The sequence below is a fragment of the Aristolochia californica genome, unplaced genomic scaffold (assembly GCF_029961685.1).
Source record: "Aristolochia californica isolate CCGP_79_NKW_82.1479 unplaced genomic scaffold, dmAriCali1.0.hap1 SCAF_5, whole genome shotgun sequence".
Taxonomy (NCBI): Eukaryota; Viridiplantae; Streptophyta; class Magnoliopsida; order Piperales; family Aristolochiaceae; genus Aristolochia; species Aristolochia californica.
The window spans coordinates 17,686,261-17,698,992 of NW_027182214.1; positions in this window are offsets into that span (position 1 = coordinate 17,686,261).

Below are 12,732 nucleotides of genomic sequence, written 5' to 3' on the forward strand. Positions count from 1 at the left end.
GCTTGGAATTTTATAAGAATGAGATTTCTTCCACACATGCTTTAAAAATGGATATGCATGCTTCAAACGTGTTAAAGATGCAAATCACCTATGGATCAAAACCTTTTGAAGAGAATGACAAACGTTCATTAAATTCTAAAGTGAACGTGCGGTGGGATATTTGCCCGAGTCAAACTAGCCATTATTTTGCCCATTTACAAAAAAGCTGACCTAACGATCATAGATGATTGTAAAGTGATTTATCATACGTTACGGGCTATATTACCCTAAGAAATGACTTACGGATTGGGAGTCAACACTCAGTTCAAAATTCCCCGACGATTGCAAAACCTGATATATAAGAACTAAAAAGGGCTTACAATCCCTAAAAATTACAGACACTCCTTGGAATTATCTCTCTCTACATTTGTGCATTGTGCATTTCCATTTTAGATGTACTCATTTTTCTTAAATAAAAACTTTGAGTTTTCGGTCTCCCTTCATCCCGTAAACCAAAAATGCAAATAGATCACCACAAAATGAAAATTTTAGAGTTTATCTTTGGAAAAATTTTTAAACAATAACAAATGTAAGTAAAGAAAATCTATTCACACACCACAAATGAACCCAAAAGTTTTGCTGTCCAAGTTTGGGAAATTCCACCAGTTCAACCCTAATAGCTTGGAATTTTATAAGAATGAGATTTCTTCCACACTTGCTTTTAAAAATGGATATGCATGCTTCAAACGTGTTAAAGATGCAAATCACCTATGGATCAAAACCTTTTGAAGAGAATGACAAACGTTCATTAAATTCTAAAGTGAACGTGCGGTGGGATATTTGCCCTAGTCAAACTAGCCATTATTTTGCCCATTTACAAAAAAGCTGACCTAACGATCATAGATGATTGTAAAGTGATTTAACATGCGTTGCGTGCTATATTACCCTAAGAAATGACTTACGGATTGGGAGTCAACACTCAGTTCAAAATTCCCCGACGATTGCAAAACCTGATATATAAGAACTAAAAAGGGCTTACAATCCCTAAAAATTACAGACACTCCTTGGAATTATCTCTCTCTACATTTGTGCATTGTGCATTTCCATTTTTGATTTACTCATTTTTCTTAAATAAAAACATTGAGTTTTCGGTCTCCCTTCATCCCGTCAACCAAAAATGCAAACTGATCACCACAAAATGAAAATTTTAGAGTTTATGTTTGGAAAAATTTTAAAACAATAACAAATTTAAGTAAATAAAATCTATTCACACTCCACAAATGAACCCAAAAGTTTTGCTGTCCAAGTTTGGGAAATTCCACCAGTTCAACCCTAACAGCTTGGAATTTTATAAGAATGAGATTTCTTCCACACATGCTTTAAAAATGGATATGCATGCTTCAAACGTGTTAAAGATGCAAATCACCTATGGATCAAAACCTTTTGAAGAGAATGACAAACGTTCATTAAATTCTAAAGTGAACGTGCGGTGGGATATTTGCCCGAGTCAAACTAGCCACTATTTTGCCCATTTACAAAAAAGCTGACCTAACGATCATAGATGATTGTAAAGTGATTTATCATGCGTTACGGGCTATATTACCCTAAGAAATGACTTAGGGATTGGGAGTCAACACTCAGTTCAAAATTCCCCGACGATTGCAAAACCTGATATATAAGAACTAAAAAGGGCTTACAATCCCTAAAAATTACAGACACTCCTTGGAATTATCCCTCTCTACATTTGTGCATTGTGCATTTCCATTTTGGATGTACTCATTTTTCTTAAATAAAAACTTTGAGTTTTCGGTCTCCCTTCATCCCGTAAACCAAAAATGCAAACAGATCACCACGAAATGAAGATTTTAGAGTTTATGTTTGGAAAAATTTTAAAACAATAACAAATGTAAGTAAATAAAATCTATTCACACACCACAAATGAACCCAAAAGTTTTGCTGTCCAAGTTTGGGAAATTCCACCAGTTCAACCCTAACAGCTTGGAATTTTATAAGAATGAGATTTCTTCCACACATGCTTTAAAAATGGATATGCATGCTTCAAACGTGTTAAAGATGCAAATCACCTATGGATCAAAACCTTTTGAAGAGAATGACAAACGTTCATTAAATTCTAAAGTGAACGTGCGGTGGGATATTTGCCCGAGTCAAACTAGCCATTATTTTGCCCATTTACAAAAAAGCTGACCTAACGATCATAGATGATTGTAAAGTGATTTATCATGCGTTACGGGCTATATTACCCTAAGAAATGACTTACGGATTGGGAGTCAACACTCAGTTCAAAATTCCACGACGATTGCAAAACCTGATATATAAGAACTAAAAAGGGCTTACAATCCCTAAAAATTACAAACACTCCTTGGAATTATCTCTCTCTACATTTGTGCATTGTTCATTTCCATTTTAGATGTACTCATTTTACTTAAATAAAAACTTTGAGTTTTCGGTCTCCCTTCATCCCGTAAACCAAAAATGCAAACAGATCACCACAAAATGAAAATTTTAGAGTTTATGTTTGGAAAAATTTTAAAACAATAACAAATGTAAGTAAAGAAAATCTATTCACACACCACAAATGAACCCAAAAGTTTTGCTGTCCAAGTTTGGGAAATTCCACCAGTTCAACCCTAACAGCTTGGAATTTTATAAGAATGAGATTTCTTTCACACATGCTTTAAAAATGGATATGCATGCTTCAAACGTGTTAAAGATGCAAATCACCTATGGATCAAAACCTTTTGAAGAGAATGACAAACGTTCATTAAATTCTAAAGCGAACGTGCGGTGGGATATTTGCCCGAGTCAAGCTAGCCATTATTTTGCCCATTTACAAAAAAGCTGACCTAACGATCATAGATGATTGTAAAGTGATTTATCATGCGTTACGGGCTATATTACCCTAAGAAATGACTTACGGATTGGGAGTCAACACTCAGTTCAAAATTCTTCGACGATTGCAAAACCTGATATATAAGAACTAAAAAGGGCTTACAATCCCTAAAAATTACAGACACTCCTTGGAATTATCTCTCTCTACATTTGTACATTGTGCATTTCCATTTTTGATGTACTCATTTTTCTTAAATAAAAACTTTCAGTTTTCGGTCTCCCTTCATCCCGTAAACCAAAAATGCAAACAGATCACCACAAAATGAAAATTTTAGAGATTATGTTTGGAAAAATTTTAAAACAATAACAAATGTAAGTAAAGAAAATCTATTCACACACCACAAATGAACCCAAAAGTTTTGCTGTCCAAGTTTGGGAAATTCCACCAGTTCAAACCTAACAGCTTGGAATTTTATAAGAATGAGATTTCTTCCACACATGCTTTAAAAATGGATATGCATGCTTCAAATGTGTTAAAGATGCAAATCACCTATGGATCAAAACCTTTTGAAGAGAATGACAAACGTTCATTAAATTCTAAAGTGAACGTGCGGTGGGATATTTGCCCGAGTCAAGCTGGCCATTATTTTGCCCATTTACAAAAAAGCTGACCTAACGATCATAGATGATTGTAAAGTGATTTATCATGCGTTACGGGCTATATTACCCTAAGAAATGACTTACGGATTGGGAGTCAACACTCAGTTCAAAATTCCCCGACGATTGCAAAACCTGATATATAAGAACTAAAAAGGGCTTACAATCCCTAAAAATTACAGACACTCCTTGGAATTATCTCTCTCTACATTTGTACATTGTGCATTTCCATTTTTGATGTACTCATTTTTCTTAAATAAAAACTTTGAGTTTTCGGTCTCCCTTCATCCCGTAAACCAAAAATGCAAACAGATCACCACAAAATGAAAATTTTAGAGATTATGTTTGGAAAAATTTTAAAACAATAACAAATGTAAGTAAAGAAAATCTATTCACACACCACAAATGAACCCAAAAGTTTTGCTGTCCAAGTTTGGGAAATTCCACCAGTTCAAACCTAACAGCTTGGAATTTTATAAGAATGAGATTTCTTCCACACATGCTTTAAAAATGGATATGCATGCTTCAAATGTGTTAAAGATGCAAATCACCTATGGATCAAAACCTTTTGAAGAGAATGACAAACGTTCATTAAATTCTAAAGTGAACGTGCGGTGGGATATTTGCCCGAGTCAAGCTAGCCATTATTTTGCCCATTTACAAAAAAGCTGACCTAACGATCATAGATGATTGTAAAGTGATTTATCATGCGTTACGGGCTATATTACCCTAAGAAATGACTTACGGATTGGGAGTCAACACTCAGTTCAAAATTCCCCGACGATTGCAAAACCTGATATATAAGAACTAAAAAGGGCTTACAATCCCTAAAAATTACAAACACTCCTTGGAATTATCTCTCTCTACATTTGTGCATTGTGCAGTTCCATTTTAGATGTACTCATTTTTCTTAAATAAAAACTTTGAGTTTTCGGTCTCCCTTCATCCCGTAAACCAAAAATGCAAACAGATCACCACAAAATGAAAATTTTAGAGTTTATGTTTGGAAAAATTTTAAAACAATAACAAATGTAAGTAAAGAAAATCTATTCACACACCACAAATGAACCCAAAAGTTTTGTTGTCCAAGTTTGGGAAATTCCACCAGTTCAACCCTAACAGCTTGGAATTTTATAAGAATGAGATTTCTTTCACACATGCTTTAAAAATGGATATGCATGCTTCAAACGTGTTAAAGATGCAAATCACCTATGGATCAAAACCTTTTGAAGAGAATGACAAACGTTCATTAAAGTCTAAAGCGAACGTGCGGTGGGATATTTGCCCGAGTCAAACTAGCCACTATTTTGCCCATTTACAAAAAAGCTGTCCTAACGATCATAGATGATTGTAAAGTGATTTATCATGCGTTACGGGCTATATTACCCTAAGAAATGACTTACGGATTGGGAGTCAACACTCAGTTCAAAATTCTCCGACGATTGCAAAACCTGATATATAAGAACTAAAAAGGGCTTACAATCCCTAAAAATTACAGACACTCCTTGGAATTATCTCTCTCTACATTTGTACATTGTGCATTTCCATTTTTGATGTACTCATTTTTCTTAAATAAAAACTTTGAGTTTTCGGTCTCCCTTCATCCCGTAAACCAAAAATGCAAACAGATCACCACAAAATGAAAATTTTAGAGTTTATGTTTGGAAAAATTTTAAAACAATAACAAATGTAAGTAAAGAAAATCTATTCACACACCACAAATGAACCCAAAAGTTTTGCTGTCCAAGTTTGGGAAATTCCACCAGTTCAAACTTAACAGCTTGGAATTTTATAAGAATGAGATTTCTTCCACACATGCTTTAAAAATGGATATGCATGCTTCAAATGTGTTAAAGATGCAAATCACCTATGGATCAAAACCTTTTGAAGAGAATGACAAACGTTCATTAAATTCTAAAGTGAACGTGCGGTGGGATATTTGCCCGAGTCAAGCTAGCCATTATTTTGCCCATTTACAAAAAAGCTGACCTAACGATCATAGATGATTGTAAAGTGATTTATCATGTGTTACGGGCTATATTACCCTAAGAAATGACTTACGGATTGGGAGTCAACACTCAGTTCAAAATTCCCCGACGATTGCAAAACCTGATATATAAGAACTAAAAAGGGCTTACAATCCCTAAAAATTACAGACACTCCTTGGAATTATCTCTCTCTACATTTGTGCATTGTGCATTTCCATTTTAGATGTACTCATTTTTCTTAAATAAAAAGTTTGAGTTTTCGGTCTCCCTTCATCCCGTAAACCAAAAACGCAAATAGATCAACACAAAATGAAAATTTTAGAGTGTATGTTTGGAAAAATTTTAAAACAATAACAAATGTAAGTAAGGAAAATTTATTCACACGCCACGAATGAACCCAAAAGTTTTGCTGTCCAAGTTTGGGAAATTCCACCAGTTCAACCCTAACAGCTTGGAATTTTATAAGAATGAGATTTCTTCCACACATGCTTTAAAAATGGATATGCATGCTTCAAACGTGTTAAAGATGCAAATCACCTATGGATCAAAACCTTTTGAAGAGAATGACAAACGTTCATTAAATTCTAAAGTGAACGTGCGGTGGAATTTTTGCCTGAGTCAAACTAGCCATTATTTTGCCCATTTACAAAAAGTGATTTATCATGCGTTACGGGCTATATAACCCTATGAAATGACTTATGGATTGGGAGTCAACACTCAGTTCAAAATTCCCCGACGATTGCAAAACCTGATATATAAGAACTAAAAAGAGCTTACAATACCTAAAAATTGCAGACACTCCTTGGAATTATCTCTCTCTACATTTGTGCATTGTGCATTTCCATTTTAGATGTACTCATTTTTCTTAAATAAAAACTTTGAGTTTTCGGTCTCCCTTCATCCCGTAAACCAAAAATGCAAACAGATCACCACAAAATGAAAATTTTAGAGTTTATGTTTGGAAAAATTTTAAAACAATAACAAATGTAAGTAAAGAAAATCTATTCACACACCACAAATGAACCCAAAAGTTTTGCTGTCCAAGTTTGGGAAATTCCACCAGTTCAAACCAAACAGCTTGGAATTTTATAAGAATGAGATTTCTTCCACACATGCTTTAAAAATGGATATGCATGCTTCAAATGTGTTAAAGATGCAAATCACCTATGGATCAAAACCTTTTGAAGAGAATGACAAACGTTCATTGAATTCTAAAGTGAACGTGCGGTGGGATATTTGCCCGAGTCAAGCTAGCCATTATTTTGCCCATTTACAAAAAAGCTGACCTAACGATCATAGATGATTGTAAAGTGATTTATCATGCGTTACGGGCTATATTACCCTAAGAAATGACTTACGGATTGGGAGTCAACACTCAGTTCAAAATTCTCCGACGATTGCAAAACCTGATATATAAGAACTAAAAAGGGCTTACAATCCCTAAAAATTACAGACACTCCTTGGAATTATCTCTCACTACATTTGTACATTGTGCATTTCCATTTTTGATGTACTCATTTTTCTTAAATAAAAACTTTGAGTTTTCGGTCTCCCTTTATCCCGTAAACCAAAAATGCAAACAGATCACCACAAAATGAAAATTTTAGAGTTTATGTTTGGAAAAATTTTAAAACAATAACAAATGTAAGTAAAGAAAATCTATTCACACACCACAAATGAACGCAAAAGTTTTGCTGTCCAAGTTTGGGAAATTCCACCAGTTCAACCATAACAGCTTGGAATTTTATAAGAATGAGATTTCTTCCACACATGCTTTAAAAATGGATATGCATGCTTCAAACGTGTTAAAGATGCAAATCACCTATGGATCAAAACCTTTTGAAGAGAATGACAAACGTTCATTAAATTCTAAAGTGAACGTGCGGTGGGATATTTGCCCGAGTCAAACTAGCCATTATTTTGTCCATTTACAAAAAAGCTGACCTAACGATCATAGATGATTGTAAAGTGATTTATCATGCGTTAAGGGCTATATTACCCTAAGAAATGACTTACGGATTGGGAGTCAACACTCAGTTCAAAATTCCCCGATGATTGCAAAACCTGATATATCAGAACTAAAAAGGGCTTACAATCCCTAAAAATTACAGACACTCCTTGGAATTATCTCTCTCTACATTTGTGCATTGTGCATTTCCATTTTAGATGTACTCGTTTTTCTTAAATAAAAACTTTGAGTTTTCGGTCTCCCTTCATCCCGTAAACCAAAAATGCAAACAGATCACCACAAAATGAAAATTTTAGAGTTTATGTTTGGAAAAATTTTAAAACAATAACAAATGTAAGTAAAGAAAATCTATTCACACACCACAAATGAACCCAGTTTTGCTGTCCAAGTTTGGGAAATTCCACCAGTTCAAACCTAACAGCTTGGAATTTTATAAGAATGAGATTTCTTCCACACATGCTTTAAAAATGGATATGCATGCTTCAAATGTGTTAAAGATGCAAATCACCTATGGATCAAAACCTTTTGAAGAGAATGACAAACGTTCATTAAATTCTAAAGTGAACGTGCGGTGGGATATTTGCCCGAGTCAAGCTGGCCATTATTTTGCCCATTTACAAAAAAGCTGACCTAACGATCATAGATGATTGTAAAGTGATTTATCATGCGTTACGGGCTATATTACCCTAAGAAATGACTTACGGATTGGGAGTCAACACTCAGTTCAAAATTCCCCGACGATTGCAAAACCTGATATATAAGAACTAAAAAGGGCTTACAATCCCTAAAAATTACAGACACTCCTTGGAATTATCTCTCTCTACATTTGTGCATTGTGCATTTCCATTTTAGATGTACTCATTTTTCTTAAATAAAAAGTTTGAGTTTTCGGTCTCCCTTCATCCCGTAAACCAAAAACGCAAATAGATCACCACAAAATGAAAATTTTAGAGTGTATGTTTGGAAAAATTTTAAAACAATAACAAATGTAAGTAAGGAAAATTTATTCACACGCCACGAATGAACCCAAAAGTTTTGCTGTCCAAGTTTGGGAAATTCCACCAGTTCAACCCTAACAGCTTGGAATTTTATAAGAATGAGATTTCTTCCACACATGCTTTAAAAATGGATATGCATGCTTCAAACGTGTTAAAGATGCAAATCACCTATGGATCAAAACCTTTTGAAGAGAATGACAAACGTTCATTAAATTCTAAAGTGAACGTGCGGTGGGATTTTTGCCTGAGTCAAACTAACCATTATTTTGCCCATTTACAAAAAGCTAACCTGACGATCATAGATGATTGTAAAGTGATTTATCATGCGTTACGGGCTATATAACCCTATGAAATGACTTATGGATTGGGAGTCAACACTCAGTTCAAAATTCCCCGACGATTGCAAAACCTGATATATAAGAACTAAAAAGAGCTTACAATACCTAAAAATTGCAGACACTCCTTGGAATTATCTCTCTCTACATTTGTGCATTGTGCATTTCCATTTTAGATGTACTCATTTTTCTTAAATAAAAACTTTGAGTTTTCGGTCTCCCTTCATCCCGTAAACCAAAAATGCAAACAGATCACCACAAAATGAAAATTTTAGAGTTTATGTTTGGAAAAATTTTAAAACAATAACAAATGTAAGTAAAGAAAATCTATTCACACACCACAAATGAACCCAAAAGTTTTGCTGTCCAAGTTTGGGAAATTCCACCAGTTCAAACCTAACAGCTTGGAATTTTATAAGAATGAGATTTCTTCCACACATGCTTTAAAAATGGATATGCATGCTTCAAATGTGTTAAAGATGCAAATCACCTATGGATCAAAACCTTTTGAAGAGAATGACAAACGTTCATTGAATTCTAAAGTGAACGTGCGGTGGGATATTTGCCCGAGTCAAGCTAGCCATTATTTTGCCCATTTACAAAAAAGCTGACCTAACGATCATAGATGATTGTAAAGTGATTTATCATGCGTTACGGGCTATATTACCCTAAGAAATGACTTACGGATTGGGAGTCAACACTCAGTTCAAAATTCTCCGACGATTGCAAAACCTGATATATAAGAACTAAAAAGGGCTTACAATCCCTAAAAATTACAGACACTCCTTGGAATTATCTCTCACTACATTTGTACATTGTGCATTTCCATTTTTGATGTACTCATTTTTCTTAAATAAAAACTTTGAGTTTTCGGTCTCCCTTCATCCCGTAAACCAAAAATGCAAACAGATCACCACAAAATGAAAATTTTAGAGTTTATGTTTGGAAAAATTTTAAAACAATAACAAATGTAAGTAAAGAAAATCTATTCACACACCACAAATGAACCCAAAAGTTTTGCTGTCCAAGTTTGGGAAATTCCACCAGTTCAACCCTAACAACTTGGAATTTTATAAGAATGAGATTTCTTCCACACATGCTTTAAAAATGGATATGCATGCTTCAAACGTGTTAAAGATGCAAATCACCTATCGATCAAAACCTTTTGAAGGGAATGACAAACGTTCATTAAATTCTAAAGTGAACGTGCGGTGGGATATTTGCCCGAGTCAAACTAGCCATTATTTTGTCCATTTACAAAAAAGCTGACCTAACGATCATAGATGATTGTAAAGTGATTTATCATGCGTTACGGGCTATATTACCCTAAGAAATGACTTACGGATTGGGAGTCAACACTCAGTTCAAAATTCCCCGACGATTGCAAAACCTGATATATCAGAACTAAAAAGGGCTTACAATCCCTAAAAATTACAGACACTCCTTGGAATTATCTCTCTCTACATTTGTGCATTGTGCATTTCCATTTTAGATGTACTCATTTTACTTAAATAAAAACTTTGAGTTTTCGGTCTCCCTTCATCCCGTAAACCAAAAATGCAAACAGATCACCACAAAATGAAAATTTTAGAGTTTATGTTTGGAAAAATTTTAAAACAATAACAAATGGAAGTAAAGAAAATCTATTCACACACCACAAATGAACCCAAAAGTTTTGCTGTCCAAGTTTGGGAAATTCCACCAGTTCAAACCTAACAGCTTGGAATTTTATAAGAATGAGATTTCTTCCACACATGCTTTAAAAATGGATATGCATGCTTCAAATGTGTTAAAGATGCAAATCACCTATGGATCAAAACCTTTTGAAGAGAATGACAAACGTTCATTAAATTCTAAAGTGAACGTGTGGTGGGATATTTGCCCGAGTCAAGCTAGCCATTATTTTGCCCATTTACAAAAAAGCTGACCTAACGATCATAGATGATTGTAAAGTGATTTATCATGCGTTACGGGCTGTATTACCCTAAGAAATGACTTACGGATTGGGAGTCAACACTCAGTTCAAAATTCCCCGACGATTGCAAAACCTGATATATAAGAACTAAAAAGGGCTTACAATCCCTAAAAATTACAGACACTCCTTGGAATTATCTCTCTCTACATTTGTGCATTGTGCATTTCCATTTTAGATGTACTCATTTTTCTTAAATAAAAAGTTTGAGTTTTCGGTCTCCCTTCATCCCGTAAACCAAAAACGCAAATAGATCACCACAAAATGAAAATTTTAGAGTGTATGTTTGGAAAAATTTTAAAACAATAACAAATGTAAGTAAGGAAAATTTATTCACACGCCACGAATGAACCCAAAAGTTTTGCTGTCCAAGTTTGGGAAATTCCACCAGTTCAACCCTAACAGCTTGGAATTTTATAAGAATGAGATTTCTTCCACACATGCTTTAAAAATGGATATGCATGCTTCAAACGTGTTAAAGATGCAAATCACCTATGGATCAAAACCTTTTGAAGAGAATGACAAACGTTCATTAAATTCTAAAGTGGACGTGCGGTGGGATTTTTGCCTGAGTCAAACTAGCCATTATTTTGCCCATTTACAAAAAGCTAACCTGACGATCATAGATGATTGTAAAGTGATTTATCATGCGTTACGGGCTATATAACCCTATGAAATGACTTATGGATTGGGAGTCAACACTCAGTTCAAAATTCCCCGACGATTGCAAAACCTGATATATAAGAACTAAAAAGAGCTTACAATACCTAAAAATTGCAGACACTCCTTGGAATTATCTCTCTCTACATTTGTGCATTGTGCATTTCCATTTTAGATGTACTCATTTTTCTTAAATAAAAACTTTGATTTTTCGGTCTCCCTTCATCCCGTAAACCAAAAACGCAAATAGATCACCACAAAATGAAAATTTTAGAGTTTATGTTTGGAAAATTTTTAAAACAATAACAAATGTAAGTAAAGAAAATTTATTCACACGCCACGAATGAACCCAAAAGTTTTGCTGTCCAAGTTTGGGAAATTCCACCAATTCAACCCTAACAGCTTGGAATTTTATAAGAATGAGATTTCTTCCACACATGCTTTAAAAATGGATATGCATGCTTCAAACGTGTTAAAGATGCAAATCACCTATGGATCAAAACCTTTTGAAGAGAATGACAAACGTTCATTAAATTCTAAAGTGAACGTGCGGTGGGATATTTGCCTGAGTCAAACTAGCCATTATTTTGCCCATTTGCAAAAGGCTGACCTAACGATCATAGATGATTGTAAAGTGATTTGTCATGCGTTATGGGCTATATTATCCTAAGAAATGACTTATGGATTGGGAGTCAACACTCAGTTCAAAATTCCCCGACGATTGCAAAACCTGATATATAAGAACTAAAAAGAGCTTACTATCCCTAAAAATTACAGACTCTCTCTGGAATTATCTCTCTCTACATTTGTGCATTGTGCAATTCCATTTTAGATGTACTCATTTTTCTTAAATAAAAACTTTGAGTTTTCGGTCTCCCTTCATCCCGTAAACCAAAAACGCAAATAGATCACCACAAAATGAAAATTTTAGAGTTTATGTTTGGAAAAATTTTAAAACAATAACAAATGTAAGTAAAGAAAATTTATTCACACACCACAAATGAACCCAAAAGTTTTGCTGTCCAAGTTTGGGAAATTCCACCAGTTCAACCCTAACAGCTTGGAATTTTATAAGAATGAGATTTCTTCCGCACATGCTTCAAAAATGGATATGCATGCTTCAAACGTGTTAAAGATGCAAATCAGCTATGGATCAAAACCTTTTGAAGAGAATGACAAACGTTCATTAAATTCTAAAGTGAACGTGCGGTGGGATATTTGCCTGAGTCAAACTAGCCATTATTTTGCCCCTTTACAAAAGGCTGACCTAACGATCATAGATGATTGTAAAGTGATTTATCATGCGTTACGGGCTATATTACCC